Genomic DNA, 21,390 nt, shown 5'->3' with positions numbered 1-21,390 from the left:
GATATATATTCATAATGGCTTGATCATGGATGTCATCTTGAATGCTTCAAATTTGAATACTTGACCACTCCTTCACTACCTTGACAATGTTTGATTGCTTGCTCACTTGAATTGAATAATTCCCTTGAGAAATTGAATTGGAGAGATGTAATATGGATAGACTTGTCTCAAATGAGGGGTAAGACTTTCTTTTATACCTCTTCTCATCAAATTTGTTTTAATTTTTTAGATAGGACAACATGGGAAGGTAATTCTCACCCAAATTTTATGACCATTGTTGAGTTCAAAATTAGGCCCCTTTAAGCACGACAAGGGAATCCAGTTTGCCTTTGTCTAGGGACAAGGGAATCTAGGATGTCCTTGTCTAGCCTATCAAGGTTGAGTTTAAGACCATTAAACTAGATGAGCATTAAGAAAGAGATTTAAAGGCGATGTGAGAAAAATCAAACATGGTCATAAGCACAGAAGGCCAAAACACTAAAGTGAGGCCTAAGTAAGGATGAAATTGTATAGGGATATAATTTACTATGATATAATAACTCATGTTTAAGTAGTTGGAGTGAAATCTTATTTGGAATACTTCTAGTAGGTCCCTTTGGTGGTGTGGGATTATCACTAGCATGTGGGTCTGGTGGTGTTGGATTAGACCTTGGTGGGATTTCATCTATCAATGACACCCTTTTACTTCTCAAGTTTTAGTTATTTCTATTTGAGTTCTAAAAATATTGTACCTTTGCATACTACAGTTCATTATCCCTCTAGAAGGGTAATAGAAACTCTTCATCTTCGACCCCGTGACTTGGAACAATTTCACTCATAAATACATAGGAATAAAACATCATTACATTCATAGGTTTTGAAGAAGAATTTGGGCTGGGTTGCATTATTCTTGAAGCATATTACATGCAACCTGCACTCATTTGCCACAATATTTGCATTAAAATTTTCACACATGTTATAGCTTTCAGGTGAAAGAGGAATCCTTTCATTGTTTGGCCTAGCACTCCATTGGCTATTTGGTCTTTGTTGTCCAGAACTTCTACTCCCAAAGCTTTTACCATTTTGGTTATACCCCTAGGAATTGTAGTTTACACTAGATCCAAGAGTATAGGTACTTTGTTGCTAATTAGGACTAGGGTTCACCCTCAGTTTGGTCAATTCGCTCGTAACTTGGGAAAGTGTTTTCTTAACTGCTTCCAATTTATAGGCTAATTGTATTCATTTATCTTTATCATGATTAACTTGTTGTTAGAAGAATGTGGATTTCGGGGGTTCATATTTTATATATGTGATTATAGGTGGTGGTGTTGATTGATCAATTAGCATAGGGTTCAACAAAGTTGTATTGTTTGGCATGGCATTGTTGATTGCCAAAATCTAGTTTCTCGTCCCAGAGAAACCAAAGGATGGCATAGCCCAAAAATAACCTCCATCTTGAGGGTCTAGCATGATGGGCAATGGTCAAAACTTGGCTATACACCTTTTACAAAGTATTTATTTCATCTTTATGAATTCTCTAAAGAAAGAGAGAAGTGAACGAATCCAAAGCTTTGAAATATACTTGGATTCTAGTTGCCTCCCAATATAATGTATAGTGTAACTAATTGTTGGTCAGTGCTTAAAGATCATTACTAGTTTGTTTGATTTTTTCTTGCTCCTAACAAACTGATAGTATAGAACAAATAGATCAATGTAAATCCTAAATTGACCCAAGAATTTTTTTTCCAAGTTTAACCAATTGGTGATCACGAGGTATATTTAGGTCTTAGTTATAAACATATTATCTTAAAGAATAAGGGAACAATTTTCAAACTATGTCTTGTTACATGACCTCCTTGCACTTACAAATTTATTTAAATGTTTTTATGTCTTCCTATGTAGCTTGAGATTATCCATACATAAACTTGGGACAAAACTTCTCAAGATTTTTCGGTAATTCATGTAGAACTCTCATGACCTCTTGGGATAGATGTGCATGAATGATTGGGTTTTGATGGTCTTGTGGAAATACTAGTGTATAAGAAGCCTCACCTCTATATTTCCCTTGGTCATCCCTTGATTTATGATATTGGGAAAGTTCTAAGAAATCCCCATTCTCAGAATTGGATTAAAGGACTTTCCTATATTTCTCAGGTGAGAAAGATGCTATATTTTCTAGCTTAACAATTTATAGTTTACCCTCCTTCTAGTGATAGTCATGTTGATTGTGGTTTTAGAATGAACAATGATAGGGGTTTTGAATATGAATCTCCTCTCTTGAAAACTGAAATATCACTCTAATATTACGTGAGGTCATGTATTAGCCATGCAAAATCAATTAATTGTAAAAATGTGATTATTTTTTGAGGGGTATTTGTTGGTATCTCTTAATGTTTAGTTGAATCTAGAATCTCAATGTCAAATATTTCTCTCCAATGAACAATTATATTTTTAGTATTTTCAATAAAATATCTACAAAGCCAAATTTGAGCAAAGGAAATATGAAATCATCAATACCATAGTAATAATTTATTTGGAAGACCACAAATACAAACAACAAAATCTTATGAATTTGTTTTTTTATTCTAGATCCACAATGTTCAGTAGAGAATGTCACATTGAAATTTCAATACATTTTGACTATAGTGTCTACGTAAAAAATTTATAACCCTTAACAAAGCAAAAATCAAGAGTTCATATAGCTTTTAGAAATCGAATTTGCCAACCTGTAGCTAAGGTTTATTGAAACAATTATTGAAAATTGACAAGATTAACTAGAAAGATAAGTAAACAAAACTACACTACATCTATTTACTAATTAAAAATAATTGAACCTTCACCATTTTCAAGATACTTGGTGATGATTTCTCACACCTAAGAACCAAAACGTGGTCATATTATTGCACCCAAAACTAGAGTTTACCATGTGGATCTTATTGTGTGATGTCTGGAGAAGAAAAGTGGGAAAGTTTGGCCCTAATTTCATGCCAAAATCTTAGACTTTTCTGCTAAATTGAGTCATGATGTATATAGACACAAAAGATACCTGGGAATCTCTAGATCAAGCTATAAGTGATGTGTCTTTCTCATGTGCATGGAAAAATTAGTGCAAAATGTGCACTTACACTCTTCCAATATGATTTGATCAATCTATAAAACATTATTAAATATTAAAAAATAAAGGAAAATTGTAATAAAAAATGATCCATAACCTCCAGAAATGTTTGGTTGAAAGCTTGAGAAACACTATGGAGTTCTTTTAAATCATACATTTTGGTGCATTTCAACTTGATGGATTTGAGTCTTCCCAAAGCTTCTCAACATTTTCTTCTTATCATCAAATTGAGGAAGCTCAACTTTCATATACTAGAGATATTTCTTGATTATCATGATGTGATCAATCATTTCCTTAGTGCATACTTTGTGAAGGATGTTAGCATTTGGCATTATAAAAGACAATGGAAGATTGTTGGCATTTCAATAAGGATATTGAGAAGGTTGTTGATGATTATGGATATAACTGATTAAGGATGTTTACTGTCTTGATATTATTATTTTGTCATTGATATCAAGAAATTGATTTTCTAATTCAGTATGATGTTGCCATATCTTGAGAAGTATGATTTGAAGAATATAAAGATGTTGATAAAAGACACAGAAAGATTATGATGAATAAGAGGATGAATAAGGTATTCAAAGGGCAACTATTACCGAGTTAGACAATGATGAGATCATGATGTTTAGATTGTTTTAACATCATACATATGTTGTAAATTGTAAGGTTAATACTATACTATGTTACCAAGCAAAGAACCTAGTCGGTAAACCCTAAGGAACCTAGTCGGTAAACCCTAAGGTTATCGCTATCAGTTAATGAAGGCAGAATGTCTACTGAGTGAAGTTTAGTATTTACCAAGTTGTAACTGAGTTGTAACTGACCTATAATAGAATACATTAAATGGTTACATGCATTATTTAATGAAGGAAGTTGATGAGCCAAAACTGATTAAATGATTGGTATGTCGTGCATGAAGTTTGTTAATGAATCTATGGCAAAGGAAAATCGGCAGGAAGATCTACAGCTCAGATTGAACCGCAATACCCTAGCACAAGTTCCAAGAAATATATACAAGTTCCAAGGAAGGGTAAAACATTTTCAAATCGAAAGATACATTGAACTTGGTTAAAGTTTGAAGATCTGATGGCTATGAATGATCATGGGAAATGTGATCAAGGAGATTAAGTGGTTAGCTAATTGTTTATAAATAGGAAACTATTGATAAACAATGTATGCAGGCAAATGTATGCATGAGGATGCCACATAATGATTACCGAGCATAGAAGCTTGAAGACCTATTTGAATAACATAGTATAGAAGCCCAACAGATGGACAAGATTAGTTCTATGTCTAGATTGTATTGAGCAAATAAGAATCTGCTTTAGCATTTTAGATGTGAAGTTGCAGATAGATTTTTATTACTATTATTTTGTGAAAGTGACAGAAAATCTCTTGACCGAGTGGACTTAACAGTCTTATTTGTAAAACCCTCTAGCAAGGTGACATTCTGATTGAGTACTTGAAATCCTTTAACAAGGTCACTTCTAACAAGGTGAAGATCCTAACAGATCTGAGGGAAATCCCTTAACCGGGTCACATCTAGCAATGTGTTTGTAATATTTAACAGGATTTTCTTTTAACCGAGCATACTCTAGAAAAGTATATTTCTTAGTGGATCCGAAATCCCACAATGGTTTTTCCCTATTTGGGTTTCCATGTTAAATCTGGTGTTATGAGGTTTATGATGTTTATATGCTTTTGAGTTTGTATTTTTAGCAGTTTTGGTTATATTACTGAATTATATGTTATCAAGGTTGAATCTAATGTTTTTATGGAAGATTAAGTTTGTATGATTCACCCCCCCTCTCATCTTGTTGGCTATTGGATCTGTACTTATATTAAGTATCAGAACTATCAATTGGTATCAGAGCTTTGGACTCTGGAAGAAATGTTTAAAGGCACTTGAGTTAAAGATCCAAAGATGTATAAGAGGGATGCACCGAAGCTGAACAAGTCAAGTTTCTCTACATGGCAGAAAAGGATGAAGCTGGACCTATCAGGAGTTGGGGAATATGTTGTATATTATGTGGAGAATGATTTCATCACACCGAGCACCTATCCATTGACAATGGAAGAGATAAAGGCAAAGCAAGAACATATCCAAGCAATGATTGAAATAACATCTGCATTGACCGACTCAGAGTTTAATGATCTAGAAGGCTGCAATGATGCAAAGGCTATGTGGAATAAGCTCATATCAGTATATGGAGGAGATGAACATGTTCAAAGAGAAAAAGTAGATAGTCTAAGAGGACAACTTGAATCTATGAGGATGAGTGAACGTGAGAACATAACTCAGTACAGTACAAGACTAAAGGAGATTGTCAATCAAATCAAAGGAGCAGGTGGAACTATTGAAGAAAAGGATATAACAAGTAAGTTGTTAAGAACCCTTCTACCAGCTTATGCAATCCGAGTCTCTGCAATCAATGAATTGAGGTCTGTACCTAATATGCCAGTTTCTTTAGATGCTACTATTGGTAAGCTACATGCATTTGAGTTAAGTAACTTTGATAACAGTGGATCTTCAATAAATAAAGTTGAATCTGCATTTAGTTCTTTTCATCTTGATGAATCTAATGATTATAATGAAAGAAATTATAAGTACTCTGAAGTAGATCATAGTGGAGCAAGTGAAATATTTCATAAGAACATGGAAGAAGTACACAAACTTTATGAGGAAATCAGAAAGCAAGAAGAGGTTGAAGCACTATTAGCCAAAAGGTTACCGAGAGGCAAAGGTAAGTATAAAGGAAAACTACCTTTGAAATGTTTCAATTGTGATAAGATAGGACATATGGCTTCTAATTGTCCTAACAAAGATTCTACTGAAAAGAGAGATTACTGAGATGATAGACAGAAAGACAATCATTACAGAGGACACCGAGATTTTAGAAGAAGAGATAGAAAGACATGCTTAATAGCTGATGAGGAATCCAATGATGATAAATTAGATGAAAATGATACAGAGGAAGTAGTTTATGTGGCTATCAAAGATGGATTAGATGAAGAAAGGTATGAAGAAAAAGCCCTAATATCTCACATAAATACTAATGATTCTTGGATCATAGATAGTGGATGCCCACATCATATGACAGGAGATAAACACAAGTTTGTTATATTAGAAGATTATGATGGAGGCTATGTTAGATTTGGTAATGATGCACCATGTCTAGTGAAGGGTAAAGGATCTATAACACTTCTTGACAATGCAAGATGTAATGATGTTTATTGGGTTGAAGGTTTGAAATACAATTTGTTGAGTGTAGCATAGCTAAACAACACAGGTTACCGAATAGAATTTCAAAAAGGAATTGTCAAAGTTCATGACAATAATGGAAAGTTAGCTACTATCGGGACACAAACAAAAGGTAAAACATTTCACCTTGACTCAACTCATAACAATTGTTTGTATGCAAAGCTAGATGATACCTGGTTATGGCATAAAAGGTTTTCTCATGTAAATTTTGATAATCGGATCAAAATAAGTAAGAAGTGATAGTTCTGATACTTAATATAAGTACAGATCTTATAGCCAACAAGATGAGAGGGGGGGGGGGGGGGGGTGAATCATACAAACTTAATCATCCCTAAAAAACATCAGATTCAACCTCAGTAACATTTATATCAGTAATATAACCAAAACTGTCAAACATGCAAACTCAAACGCATATGAACATCATAATCCTCATAACACCAGATTTAACATGGAAACCCAAATAGGGAAAAACCAATGTGAGATTTCGGACCCACTAAGAAATATACTCTTCTAGAGTATGCTCGGTTAAAAGAAAATCCTATTAAGGATTACAAACACATTGCTAGATGTGACCCAGTTAGGGGATTTCCCTCAGATCTGTTAGGATCTTCACTTTGTTAGAAGTGACCTTGTTAAAGGATTTCAAACATTCAATCAGAATGTCACCTTGCTAGAGGGTTTTACAAATAAGACTATTAAGTCCACTTGATTAAGAGATTTTCTGTCACTTTCACAAAATAACAGTAATAAAATCTATCTGCAACTTCACATCTAAAATGCTAAAGCAGATTCCTATTTGTTCAATACAATCTAGACATGGAACTAATCTTGTCTATCTGCTAGGCTTCTATACTCTGTTATTCTTACAGGTCTTCAAGCTTCTGTGCTCGGTAATCACTATGTAGCATCCCTGTGCATACACTTGCCCACATAAATTGTTTATCAACAATTTTGTATTTATATACAATTAGGTAACCACTTAATCTCCTTGATCACATTTCCCATGATCAATCATAGCCATCAGATCTTCAATCTTGTCTAGGTTCAATGCATCTTCCGATCTGAAAATGTTTTACCCCACCTTGGAACTTACATATTAGTCTTGGAACTTGTGCCAGGGTATTGTGGTTCAATCTGAGTTGTAGATCTTCATGTTGACTTTTCATTGCCTTAAATTCGTTAACAAACTTCATTCACAGCTCACCAATCATTGATCAGTTATAGCTCATCAGCTTCCTTCATTAAATACCGCATGTAAACATTTAATGCATTCTGTTATAGCTCAGTTACAACTCGGTAACAACTTGGTGAATACTAAACTTCACTCGGTAGACATTCCGTCTTCATTAACCGATAGTGATAACCTTAGGGTTTACCGACTAGGTTCCTTAGGGTTTACCGACTAGGTTCTTTGCTTGATAACATAGTATAGTATTAACCTTTACATTTTACAACATATGTATGATGTTAAAACAATCTAAAACATCATGATCTCATCATTGTCTGACTCGGTACTAGTTGCCCATTGAATACCTTATTCTTCTCAAGATATGGCAACATCATACTGAATTAGAAAATAAATTTCTTGACATCAATGACAAAATAATAATATCAAGACAGTAAACATCTTTAATCAATTATATCCATAATCATCAACAACCTTCTTAATATCCTTATTGAAATGCCAACAATCTTTCATTGTCTGTTATACAGCTATGTTGCCAACAATCTTCCCCTTTGGCATTGATGGCAAAACCAATTGATTTGACCTCAAAAGATTCGGATTGTTGTAATTCTGAAATGCTGAAATGCTCTCCCCCATACATTAGACTTCTCCTGGTTTCAATCTTCTTTCTAATCTGTAGTCTGCTCAGTTTTCTATTAGTCTTCTCCCCTGATAGGTCTTCTTCCAAAATATTAGTCTTCTCCCCTTTATAGTAGTCTTCTCCCCCTTTGACAACAATGCCAAAAAGTAAAGAACTAAAACATAATCACTTTCTGTAAGAAGTTATTTCCTACTATTGTGTATCAATTAAGTCTCGGTCAGAGCATTTGACTTCAATTCTTGTTCCCTGTAATATTTCCTGTATAACTTTAGAAAACATCCTAAAGTGTATAAATCAGCATCAACTCCCAAAAGATATTCATTAGAGTCATCGGATTGATGCTTTCACCGAACTCGGTCAGTGAGTAGAAGATAGGGGTAGGACCCCTAACCTACTTTTGAGATATTCAAAAGTGTCCCTTGGTAGTGGCTTGGTGAAGATATCGGCTATTTGTTCCTTTGTGCTAACATACTCCAACACCACTTTCTTCTCCTGAGCTTCTTGTCTAAGATAATGATATTTGATAGATATGTGCTTTGTCTTAGAGTGCATAATAAGATTTTTTGAAATGTTAATGGCACTAGTATTGTCAAAGAATATAGTTACTGGCGCGGTAACTTTCTCATTTATACCTTCCAATAGTTGTTTGATCAATGCAATGTTGGTACAATTCAACGCTGCAGCAACGTATTCAGCTTCTGATGTTGACTATGAAACACATCCTTGTTTCTTGCTAAGCCAACTCACTAGTCTTTCTCCTAAAAAGAAAGCTCCTCCACTTGTGCTTTTTCTGTCATCAATGTTGCCTGCCCAATCAGCATCAGTATAAACTTTTAAATCAAAATCATTTCCTTTCTGATATACTAAGCCATAATCCTCTGTGCCTTTCAAGTATCTAAAAATTCTTTTGATTGTTGTCATGTGTGTTTCCTTAGGATCTGCAGAGAATCTTGCAACTATAACTACTGCAAGTGCTATGTTTGGTCTGCTGTGAACAACATATTGTAGCTTTCCAATCATGGATCGGTAAAGTGTCTCATCAATAGATGCAGATTCATCATTCTTTGATAATTTACAGTTGGTAGTCATAGGAGTACTTACTGGTTTTGAATCATCCATTCCAAATTTCTTCAAGATTTCCTTTATGTACTTGGATTGAGTAATGAAAATCTCATTTTTCAGTTACAGTATCTGTAAACCTATAAAATACTTTATCTCACCGATTAATGACATCTCAAATTCTTTGCTTGTTTCATTTCCAAAGTTCTTGCATAAAGACTCATTTCCACAAAATATAATATCATCAACAAATATGGCTGAGATTAGTGTTCCATTTTCATCATTCTTCATGTACATGTTGTTGTTCTCACTTGTCCTTATAAAACCAATCTTAATCAAATAAGAGTGTAATCTTTCATACCATGCTCTTGGTGCATGTTTCAAACCATATAAAGCTTTCTTCAATTTACATACCTGATCTTTATTATTGTCTTCAACAAATCCTTCAGGTTGTTCAATGAAAACTTCTTCTTCTAATATTCCATTCAGAAATGCAGATTTGACATCCATTTGATATACCTTGAAATTTTTGAAAGCAGCATAGGCCAATAATGTTCTTACTCCTTCAAGTCTAGCAATAGGTGCAAAAGTTTTGCCATAATCAATTCCTTCTTCTTGAGCATAACCTTTGCAAACTAGTCTTACTTTGTTTCGAATGACCTCTCCCTTTTCATTCAGCTTGTTTCTAAAAATCCACTTTGTACCGATTACATTTTTGTCCTTCAGTCTTGGGATTAGTGTCCATGTGTCATTCTTTTTTATTTGATCAATCTCTTCTATCATAGCATTTATCCAATCTTCACTATTAAATGCCTCTTTCACTATTCTCGATTCAAATTCAGATATCAAACCTGTTCTGTCTCAGTTTGTTCCTTGTCATCACTGGATCATCCTTATCTCCTATAATCTGACTTGGTGCATGATGTCTTCTGACATACTTGGCTAATACATGCTCGGTAGACTCTGTATGATCTTCTTCATCACTTGGTAACTGGATATTCTCTTCATTTTCTTCAACAGTCTTCTCAGTAGGACTTCTCGGTTGAACATAGACAAATTCATCATAGTCTTCTGGTCCCTTGGAATTTCCTTCATCATTTCTTTCTGCAAATTCGTCAATTTTCACATTTGCACTTTCTACTATTTTGTTAGATGATTTGATCAGACATTTAAATGCTTTGCTTCTAGAAGAATAACCTAGAAACGTTCCTTCTTCACTTTTCTGATCAAATTTGCCATTTCTATCATCTTTATGAACATAGCATCTACTTCCAAAGATTTTAAAATAACTAACATTAGGTTTCTTATCATACCAAATTTCATATGGTGTCTTCAAAGTACCTTTCTTCAATTGAACTCAGTTCAAAGTGTAAACTGTTGTGCTTATTGCTTCTCTCCAAAATGTTTGTGGCGCCTTCTTTTCATTCATCAGTGTTCTAGCACAATCCACAATAGATCTGTTTCTTCTCTCAGCTATTCCATTTTGTTGTGGAGTTCTTGGTGCAGAGACTTGTCTTTTAATACCATGATCATTGCAAAATAAGTTGAACTCATCATATGTGAACTCTCCTCCTCTATCTGATCTAAGATATTTCAGTTGTCTTCTTGTTTCATTTTCAACTCTTGCCTTGTACCATTTAAACATTTGAAAAGCTTCTGATTTTTCTTTTAAAAACATTACTGACATCATCCTTGAATAGTCATCCACAAATAATATGAAATATTTATCACCATAATAACTTTGCACTTTCATAGGACCACAAAGATCAGTGTGCACAAGATCTAAAATTCCCTTATAAGTGTAAGACTTACTTGTAAAGCTTGATCTTGTCATCTTACCCATCTGGCATCCTCGGCACATAGCATTCTCAGGTTTTTCAAGACTCAGTAGACCTCTTACTCTGTGCTTCTTACTTATTTTGATCTTATTATCAAAATTGACATGACAAAACCTTTTATGCCATAACCAGGTATCATCTAACTTTGCATGCAAACACTTATTCTGAGTTGAGTCAAGGTGAAATGTGTTACCTTTTGTTTGTGTTCCAGTAGCAGCTAACTTTCCATTCTTGTCATGAACTTTGACAATTCCCTTCTGAAATTATATTCGGTAACCTGTGTTGTTTAGCTGTGCTACACTCAGCAAATTGTATTTCAAACCTTCAACCCAATAAACATCATTGCATCTTGCGTTATCAAGAAGTGTTATAGATCCTTTACCTCTCACTGGGCATGGTGCATCATTACCAAATCTAACATAGCCTCCATCATAATCTTCTATCATAACAAACTTGTGTTTATCTCTTGTCATATGATGTGAGCATCCACTATCTATAATCCAAGAATCATTAGTGTTTATGTGAGATATTAGGGCTTTTTCTTCATACCTTTCTTCATCTGATCCATCCTTGATAGCCACATAAACTACTTCCTTTGTATTAGTATCATCTGATTTATCATTGTTGGATTCCTCATCAGCTATTAGGCATGTCTTTCTATCTCTTCTTCTGAAGTCTCGGTGTCCTCTGTGATAGTTATCTTTCTGTCTATCATCTCGGTAATCTCTCTTTTCAGTAGAATCTTTGTCAAGACAGTTAGAAGCCATATGTCCTATCTTATCACAATTGAAACATTTCAAAGTTAGTTTTCCTTTATACTTACCTTTGCCTCTCGATAACCTTTTGGCTAATAGTGCTTCAAACTCTTCTTGCTTTCTGATTTCCTCATACAGTTTGTGTACTACCTCCATGTTCTTACGAAATCTTTCACTTGCTCCGCTATGATCTCCTTCAGAGTACTTACACTTTCTTTCATTGAAATCATTAGATTCATCAAGATGAAAAGAACTAAATGCAGATTCAACTTTATTTACCGAAGATCCACTGTTATCAAAATTACTTAACTCAAATGCATGTAGCTTACCAATAGTAGCATCTAAAGAAACTGGCATATTAGGTACAGACCTCAATTCATTGAATGCAGAGACTTGGATTGCACAAGCTGGTAGAAGGGTTCTTAACAACTTACTAGAGGGTTTTACAAATAAGACTGTTAAGTCCACTCGGTTAAGAGATTTTCTGTCACTTTCACAAAATAACAGTAATAAAATCTATCTGCAACTTCACATTTAAAATGCTAAAGCAGATTCCTATTTGTTCAATACAATCTAGACATAGAACTAATCTTGTCTATCTATTGGGCTTCTATACTCTATTATTCTAACAGGTCTTCAAGCTTCTATGCTTGGTAATCACTATGTAGCATCCCTGTGCATACACTTGCCAGCATACATTGTTTATCAACAATTTCCTATTTATAAACAATTAGGTAACCGCTTAATCTCCTTGATCACATTTCCCATGATCAATCATAGCCATCAGATCTTCAATCTTGTCCAGGTTCAATGCATCTTCCGATCTGAAAACATTTTACCCCACCTTGGAACTTGCATATTAATCTTGGAACTTGTGCCAGGGTATTGTCGTTCAATCTGAGTTGTAGATCTTCATGCCGACTTTTCATTGCATTAGATTCGTTAACAAACTTCATTCACGGCCCACCAATCATTGATCAGTTCCATCTCATCAGCTTCCTTCATTAAATACCGTATGTAAACATTTAATGCATTCTATTATAGCTCGGTTACAACTCGGTAACAACTCGGTGAATACTAAACTTCACTCGGTAGACATTCCGTCTTCATTAACCGATAGCGATAACCTGAGGGTTTACCGACTAGGTTCCTTAGGGTTTACCGACTAGGTTCTTTGCTTGATAACATAGTATAGTATTAACCTTTATATTTTACAACATATGTATGATGTTAAAACAATCTAAAACATCATGATCTCATCATTGTCTGACTCGGTACTAGTTGCCCATTGAATACATTATTATTCTCAAGATATGGCAACATCATACTAAATTAGAAAGTCAATTTCTTGACATCAATGACAAAATAATAATATCAAGACAGTAAACATCTTTAATCAGTTATATCCATAATCATCAACAACCTTCTCAATATCCTTATTGAAATGCCAAAAGTCTTTCATTGTCTGTTATAAAGTTATGTTGCCAACAAGAAGCACCGAGTAAGAGGTCTACTAAGTCTTGAAAACCCTGAGAATGCTATGTGCCAAGGATGCCAGATGGGTAAGATGACAAGATCAAGCTTTACAAGTAAGTCTTACACTTCTAAGGGAATTTTAGATCTTATGCACACTGATCTTTGAGGTCCTATGAAAGTTCAAAGTTATTATGGTGATAAATATTTCATATTATTTGTGGATGACTATTCAAGGATGATGTCAGTAATGTTTTTAAAAGAAAAATCAGAAGCTTTTCAAATGTTTAAATGGTACAAGGCAAGAGTTGAAAATGAAACAGGAAGACAACTGAAATGTCTTAGATCAGATAGAGGAGGAGAGTTCACATCTGATGAATTCAACTTATTCTGCAATGATCATGGTATTAAAAGACAAGTCTCTGCACCGAGAACTCCACAATAGAATGGAATAGCTGAGAGAAGAAACAGATCTATTGTGGATTGTGCTAGAACCCTGATGATTGAAAAGAAAGTGCCACAAACATTTTCAAGAGAAGCAATAAGCATAGCAGTTTACACCCTGAACTGAGTACAATTGAAGAAAGGTACTTTGAAGACACCATATGAAATCTGGTATGATAAGAAACCTAATATAAGTTATATTAAAATCTTTGGAAGTAGATGCTATGTACACAAAGATGATAGAAATGGCAAGTTTGATCAGAAGAGTGAAGAAGGAACATTTCTAGGTTATTCTTCTACAAGCAAAGCATTTAAATGTCTGATCAAATCATCTAAACAAATAGTAGAAAGTGCAAATGTGAAAATTGATGAATTTGCAAAAAGAAATGATGAAGGAAATTCCAAGGAACCAGAAGACTATGATGAATTTGTCTATGTTTAACTGACAAGTCTTACCGAGAAGACTGTTGAAGAAAATGAAGAGAATATCTAGTTACCAAGTGACGAAGAAGATCATATAGAGCCTACTGAGCCTATATTAGCCAATTATGTCAAAAGACATCATGCACCAAGTCAGATTATAGGAGATAAGGATGATCCAGTGATGACAAGGAACAAATTGAGATATAACACATGTTTGATATCTGAATTTGAATCGAGAATAGTGAAAGAAGCATTTAACAGTGAAGATTGATCAAATCAAGAAGAATGACACATGGACACTAATCCCAAGACCAAAGGACAAAAATGTAATCGGTACAAAGTGGATTTTTCATAAACAAGCTAAATGAAAAAGGAGAGGTCATTCAAAATAAAGGAAGAGTAGTTTGCAAAGGTTATGCTCAAGAAGAAGGAATTGATTATGGTGAAACTTTTGCACCTGTTGCTAGACTTGAAGGAGTAAGAACATTGTTGGCATATGCTGCTTTCAAAAATTTCAAGGTATATCAAATGGATGTCAAATCTGCATTTCTGAATGGAATATTGGAAGAAGAAGTTTTCATTGAACAACCTGAAGGATTTGTTGAAGACAATAATAAAAATCGGGTATGTAAATTGAACAAAGCTTTATATGGTTTGAAACAAGCACCTAGAGCATGGTATGAAAGATTGCACTCTTATTTGATTAAGATTGGTTTTATAAGGACAAGTGAGAACAGCAATATGTACATGAAGAATGATGAAAATGGAATACTGATCTCAGCCATATTTGTTGATGATATTATATTTTGTGGAAATGACTCTCTATGTAAGAACTTTGGAAATGAAATGAGAAAAGAATTTGAGATGTCATTAATTAGTGAGATAAAGTATTTTATAGGTTTACAAATACTGCAAATGAAAGATGAGATTTTCATTACTCAATCCAAGTACATAAAGGAAATCTTGAAGAAATTTGGAATGGAGGATTCAAAACCAGTAAGTACTCCTATGACTAACAATTGTAAATTATCAAAGAATGATGAATTTGCATATGTTGATGAGACACTTTACCGATCCATGATTGGAAAGCTACAATATGTTGTTCACAGCAGACCAAACATAGCACATGCAGTAGTTATAGTTGCAAGATTCTCTGCAGATCCTAAGGAAACACACATGATAGAAATCAAAAGAATTTTTAGATACTTGAAAGGCACAGAGGGTTATGGCTTAGTATATTAGAAAGGAAATGATTTTGATTTAAAAGTTTATACTGATGCTAATTGGGCAAGCAACATTGATGACAGAAAAAGCACAAGTGGAGGAGCTTTCTTTTTAGGAGAAAGACTAGTAAGTTGGCTTAGCAAGAAACAAGGATGTGTTTAACAGTCAAAAGCAAAAGTTGAATACATTGTTGCAACATTGAATTACACCAACATTGCATGGATCAAACAACTATTGGAAGGAATAAATGAGAAAGTTACCAAGCCAGTAACTATATTTTGTGACAATACTAGTGCCATTAACATTTCAAAAAATCCTGTTATGCACTCTAAGACAAAGCACATCTCTATCAAATATCATTATCTTAGAGAAGAAGCTCAAGAGAAGAAAGTGGTGTTGGAGTATGTTAGCACAAAGGAACAAATGGAAGATATCTTCACCAAGCCACTAGCAAGGGACACTTTTGAATATCTCAGAAGTAAGTTAGGGGTCCTACCCCTATCTTCTACTCACTAACCGAGTTCGGTGAAAGCATCAATCTAATGACTCTATTGAATATCTTTTAGGAGCTGATGCCGATTTACACACTTTAGGATGTTTTCTAAAGGTGTACAGGAAACAATACAAGGAACAGGAATTGAAGACAAAATGCTCTGACCGAGACTAAATTGACACATTACAATAGGAATTCACTTCATACAGGAAGAAATTATGTTTTAGTTCTTTACTTTTTGGCATTGTTGTCAAAGGGGGAGAAAACTGAGAAAGGGGAGAAGACTGAAGATTGGAAAGAAGACTGAAAAAAGAGGAGAAATCTAATGTATGGGGGAGAAAATCTGTTGACAGCAAGAGAGCATTTCAGCATTTTAGAATCATAGCAATCCGAATTTTTTAAAGGTCAAATCAATTGGTTTTGCCATCAATGCTAAAGGGGGAGATTGTTAGAATTTGGCATTATAATAGACAATGGAAGATTGTTGGCATTTCAATAAGGATATTGAGAAGGTTGTTGATGATTATGGATATAACTGATTAAGGATTTTTACTGTCTTGATATTATTATTTTGTCATTGATTTCAAGAAATTGATTTTCTAATTCAGTATGATGTTGCCATATCTTGAGAAGTATGACTTGAAGAATATAAAGATGTCAGTAAAAGACACTAAAAGATTATGATGAATAAGAGGATGAATAAGGTATTCAAAGGGAAACTATTACCGAGTCAGACAATGATGAGATCATGATGTTTAGATTGTTTTAGCATCATACATATGTTGTAAATTGTAAGGTTAATACTATACTATGTTACCAAGCAAAGAACCTAGTTGGTAAACCCTAAGGAACCTAGTCGCTAAACCCTAAGGTTATCGCTATCGGTTAATGAAGGCAGAATATCTACCGAGTGAAGTTTAGTATTTACCAAGTTATAACCAAGTTGTAACCGAGCTATAACAGAATACATTAAATGGTTACATGCATTATTTAATGAAGGATGCTGATGAGCTGGAACTGATTAAATAATTGGTATGTCGTGCATGAAGTTTGTTAATGAATTTATGGAAAAGGAAAATCGGCAGGAAGATCTACAGCTTAGATTGAACCGCAATACCCTAGCACAAGTTCCAAGAAATATATACAAGTTCCAAGGCAGGGTAAAACATTTTCAGATCGAAAGATACATTGAACCTGGTCAAAGTTTGAAGATCTGATGGCTATGATTGATCATGGGAAATGTGATCAAGGAGATTAAGTGGTTAGCTAATTGTTTATAAATAGGGAACTATTGATAAACAATGTATGCAGGCAAATGTATGCACGGGGATGCTACATAGTGATTACCGAGCACAGAAGCTTGAAGACCTATTTGAATAACATAGTATAGAAGCCCAGCAGATGGACAAGATTAGTTCTATGTCTAGATTGTATTGAGAAAATAAGAATCTGCTTTAGTATTTTAGATGTGAAGTTGCAAATAGATTTTTATTACTGTTATTTTGTGAAAGTGACAGAAAATCTCTTAACCGAGTGGACTTAACAGTCTTATTTGTAAAACCCTCTAGCATGGTGACATTCTGATTGAGTGTTTGAAATCCTTTAACAAGGTCACTTCTAACAAGGTGAAGATCCTAACAGATCTGAGGGAAATCCCTTAACCGGGTCACATCTAGCAATGTGTTTGTAATCTTTAACAGGATTTTCTTTTAACCGAGCATACTCTAGAAGAGTATATTTCTTAGTGGGTCCGAAATCCCATAGTGGTTTTTCCCTATTTGGGTTTCCACGTTAAATCCAATGTTATGAGGTTTATGATGTTTATATGCTTTTGAGTTTGTATGTTTTGTAGTTTTGGTTATATTACTGAAGTATATGTTACTGAGGTTGAATCTGATGTTTTTATGGAAGATTAAGTTTGTATGATTCACCCCCCCCCCCTCTCATCTTGTTGGCTATTGGATCTGTACTTATATTAAGTATCAGAACTATCAAAGGATGCCATTAAATTCTTGGATTATGTTCTGAACACTGTTCACTTTACCCTTCATATCCTAGAATGTACATGAAAGACATTATACAAATTCCTCTATTCTTTGTAACAATGTATTTGTAGCATTATATTATTCTATCATGTCATCTTTATCCTTCTTACATGTTTTAATCACCATTCTAATGGCCTTCAGGCATTTCTTTGACATACCCAACTATGACTCATCCAACACCGATGCCTTAAGAAGGACATTATGCAAAGTATGGAGAGATAATCTTCCCACATGAGAGTATTTTCTTCTATGAATGTATCTTCATCCTCATTTGTTAGCATTTTGTGCAAAATATCCAACTGATTACTAATGTCATGATGAATTTTGAGCACATTTCTTATCAACTCTTCTCCCAATGTTTAAATATCTTTCCTCCACTCTAGTGCAACTATTACAAAACTATCTTTTCCATGGAACCTAGCCTCTGGGGCCAATGCAATATGAAAGATTCTAGAAGGTGAAAATGAATCTAGAGGACCTAAGAGGTGGCTAATGTACTTTGTAAGCTCTTCAATTTGTGCTCTTTTTAACTCTTTGGTATTCGCATCCTTCTGCATTCTTTAGAATATAGTTGTCCCTACCTATCATAATGAGCACTTTTGAGCTTCATGGGTTTGGACTCCAAGGTCCTTTTCTTGCAGTAGGTAATTGTGCACTTGTATCTCATCCTCAAACTTGTCTACAAGGGGTACAACTTTTGTTATCTCTAGTGGCCACAAGCATTAGTTGTTACTAGTGAGATTTTCCCTACCTTCTTTATCTAAGGTGTTTTAAATGTCTGCACTAGGTTAACAACGTTCATTTCTTTTAATTCCAAGTTATATATTTTTTGTATCTTTTGGATTGTTTGAGACAACCAAACATGTGCTTGTCCATAATATCATATTATCATGTTCCTTAAACACTTCTTCTCCATGTTATTCATCTCTACATTATTTTTCTCTATGTTCTCCTTCTCTGAGTGGATGTTGCTCTGTGTGAATCTGAGTGAAGCAGTCACCAGTTAGGAGGGACCTCAAAGAGATCAATATGGACTAGTCAGCAAGAGTAAACACAATGGAAACACAAACATGTGATGGAGGCAATGCAGAACACTTTGTTTTATTCTATGAAAACTAATCACAACCAACCGGTAACAACCACGTTACAGAAACCATCTCACAGGCCTGCTAAAACATGCTCAAAGTACAGAATAGGTCACAATTGGGACCTTCAATCTTAACACCTATCTTCTACGTTTAGTTTAACCACTTGATTGTTCAATCGTTACATTCTAATGCACAATTAAAATTATATATATAATCCAAAGGTATCCGGTCAACCCAAAAAAGGGATCAAAACCTAAAGAACAAGACCTAACATGTAAAATCAACAAGGTCTCCCCCCGCCTAGAGATTCCTCCAAAAAATCCAAAGGATGAAGTGTAGATCATGGGAAAATGTTGGCCACACGCCAAGGAACATCGCAATCAATGGTCGAGGCTATGCAAGATTTGGAAGGGGTTCTGGTAGATCACCAAAATAGGTCCAACCAACCGGTAACAAGAAACTGTCAAGGAAACTGATAGCGATAACTTGCCAGAAAATGATCCAAATGCGATGCAGTCTGAAAATAAGAAACATAATCAAGTCTTCAAGTAGAATCCATCTTTACAGGATCCGATGAGCCAAAACCAGGACACACAGAAATAAATGTTGAAACTATAAACAAAAAGCAAAACATAAAGAAAAATATTTTTGGTTGATGCAAGATTGCTATGAACTGGGGATGCTCTTGTATCAAACATCTAGGGTTATTGAAAAAGTGAGCCTCTCACTTTGCTCGGGTCAGAGGAAAACCAAGGCGGTCTACCTCTGCCTAAGAAATCCAAGATGAATCTTCAACTAGTCTATCCTTCCACTTCCCAAAGTACTCCTTATACTAACTGCTTCGGGTACTACACCCAATCCTATTGTCCAAAATATCTTCAATCTGATCCGGTTCCTTCCAGGGAAACTGTTTCTCCAAGTCTGCAATACTGTCCTCACTGAATTCTAGTTCATGATACTCATGAAGATCTGCAATGTTAAATACAAGTGAAATACTCAGACTATCTGGTAACTCCACTTCAAATGCATTTCCAGAACTAAACTTCCTTAGAATCCTGCAAGGTCCAGCCTTTTTCATCTTCAATTTGTTATAAGTTCCAATTGGGAATATTTATTTTCTCATATATACCATCAATTCATCACCAACTTCAAATTCCTTATATCACCTCTTCTCATTTTCCTTCTCCTTATATTTGATGTTCATGTCCTCCAAATGTTGCTTAACCTGAATATGTAAGGTTGCCATGTGATCTGCAAAGTCTTCAGCTTTTGAACTTCTCCAGTCTTCACTGCTAATATCTCTTAATTTTGATATACCTCTAGGATGCACTTCGGTAACAATCTCAAAAGGTGTTCTTCTGGTACTCCTATTTACTAAATTGTTGTAGGCAAACTCTGCCTATGCAAGAATCAAATCCCAACTTCTAGTTTTATCTCCAACTCAACATCTCAACAAATTTCCCAAGCTTTGGTTAACTAATTCTATCTATTTATCAGTCTGTGGATGAAAAGTAGAACTGAACTTCAAATTTGTCTTCATCTTCTTCCAAAGTGTACTCCAAAAATATCCAACAAACTTAGTGTCTCTGTCTGAAACTATGCTCTTGGGTAACCCATGAAATCTCACTACTTCCTTGAAAAATAGGTCTACTACATGTAATGCATCTGATGTCTTCTTACAAGGTATGAAATGAGCCATCTTCGAGAATCTATCCACTACCACAAATATAGAATCATTCCCTCTCAGTCTTTTAGGCAATCCAAGTATGAAATCCATGCTTATATCCTCCCAAGATCTTACCGGTATTGTCAAAGGTTTATACAATCCCACATTCTGACTGCTACCCTTTGCAACTTGACAAACTCTACAACTTTGCACATATTTCTTAACATCCTTATGAATTTGGGGCCAAAAGTATTACTCACTCACCAATGCTAGTGTTTTGTCAATACCAAAATGTCCATATAATCCTCCATTGTGTTTCTCCTTTATCTAATTATTCCTCATAGAACTCTTAGGTATGCACAACCGAACTCCTCTAAATAACATCCCATTCTGAATGAAGTAATCCAACCACTTGCTTCTATCTACCATAACCGTTTCTCTACATGCTTTCCAAGCTTCTGCAAAATCCGGGTCATCATCATACAATGTCTTCAATTATTCAAATCCTAACTATCACTCTCATATCTGTCAACAAATTCCTTCTCCTACTCAATACATCAACAACTTTGTTATATTCCCCACTTCTATGCTTCAACATGTTAGGGTTCCCACAGATACTGAGAGGGGGGGGGGTGAATCAGTATCTGACCGGTAATGTAATTTTCTTAAAACTGAACATGCAGAACATAAAGTAACAGTA

This window comes from Cryptomeria japonica, chromosome 9 (assembly GCF_030272615.1).
Source record: "Cryptomeria japonica chromosome 9, Sugi_1.0, whole genome shotgun sequence".
Taxonomy (NCBI): Eukaryota; Viridiplantae; Streptophyta; class Pinopsida; order Cupressales; family Cupressaceae; genus Cryptomeria; species Cryptomeria japonica.
The sequence above is the reverse complement of the archived record's forward strand: the minus strand, read 5'-3'. Positions refer to the sequence as shown.